Genomic DNA, 1526 nt, shown 5'->3' on the forward strand with positions numbered 1-1526 from the left:
ATTGCTAGAACGGTTAGCGAGATACATATATGTGATCACAAGTGGGCAGTGCTACGCCCATTTTCCAAAATTTTGTCATAAACGTATTTCTTGGCAAAGAATTGTTGCAATCATCAATTTTGAATAAATTAGCTTCAATATTTACTGATTTATCGAGGATTTTGTATTTCTCGAAATTACCGTTATATGGGATGTGGGCGTGGTTATTGTCCGATTTTAGAAATTTTCGGCCAGTTGGTATGCTGTACCAGGACCAACAACTGTGCCAAGTTTGGGAGAAATTGGTGTAGCGGTTACCAAGATATACACATGTAACCATAAGTGGGCGTGGCTACGCCCATTTGCCAAAATTTTGTAATATTCTTATTTTTCGTCTAAAACTCATTGCAAATATCAATTTTGAGTGAATTATCTTCAGTAGTTACTAAAATATCGCAGTTTTCGTTTTTCTGAAAATTACCGTTATATGGGAGGTAGGCGTGGTTATAGTCCGATTTTTAAAATTTTCATCCATTTATTATGCTGTACTAAGGCCAACAACTGTGCCAAGCTTGGAAGAAATTGGTGCAGCGGTTACCAAGATATACACATGTAACCATAAGTGGGCGTGGCTACGCCCATTTTCCAAAAATTTATAATATTCATGTTTTCCGTCTGAAACTCATTGTAAGTATCAATTTTGTGTGAATTATCTTCAGTACTTACTAAAATATCGCAGTTTTCGTATTTCTTAAAATTACCGTTATATAGGAGGTAGGCGTGGTTATTATCCAATTTCGCCCATTTTCAATACCATCCGTCCCACGCCCAAAAGAAGTTCACGTACCAAGTTTCGTTAAGATATCTCAATTTTTACTCGAGTTTTCGTGTGCACAGACGGACGGACGGACGGACGGACAGACAGTCACCGCTTAATCGATTTCTCTTTTCATTCTGATCATTTATGTATACATTTGTCTATATCTATCTCGATTCGTTTGGCCTGTTACAAACAACCGTTATGTGAACAAAGTTATAATACCCTTGTGCACAAGTGCGCTCGGGTATAAAAATGGGAAGGCAGCATTCCTGTAGGCATTCTTATATGCTAAGCTTAATACATGCATTTGTTAGGTGAGATTGGCAACAACACAACCATACGTATCATTGCGTGAGTAAAACATAGCGGGAGCATATATGTAAATGTGTATACAAATGCAAGTGAACAATTATAGCGGGAGACTATATGTAAGCAAAGGCAATATGTAAAAAGGCAAACGTAAAATGCAAAAACAAATATTATTGGGGTGAATGACTTGAATTATTCTGACCTTGAATATTTTAGGAATATAATTAAATAAATGATAAAGTATATAAAAAACATATGTTTGAAAAATGCAGCGGTTACCAATCGGTGACCCAACAACATATGCAAGTAAACTATAAAACCGCAGAGCGAATGTCATGCAATAGTCACTTAAGTGTCGTATACGGCCATGTTAATTCTTCAATGACTTTGGACTCCGTTTATATGGAAGCCGTTATGT

Source organism: Rhagoletis pomonella, unplaced genomic scaffold (assembly GCF_013731165.1).
Source record: "Rhagoletis pomonella isolate Grant_MI unplaced genomic scaffold, Rhpom_1.0 Rhpom_scaffold_00009, whole genome shotgun sequence".
Classification (NCBI taxonomy): Eukaryota; Metazoa; Arthropoda; class Insecta; order Diptera; family Tephritidae; genus Rhagoletis; species Rhagoletis pomonella.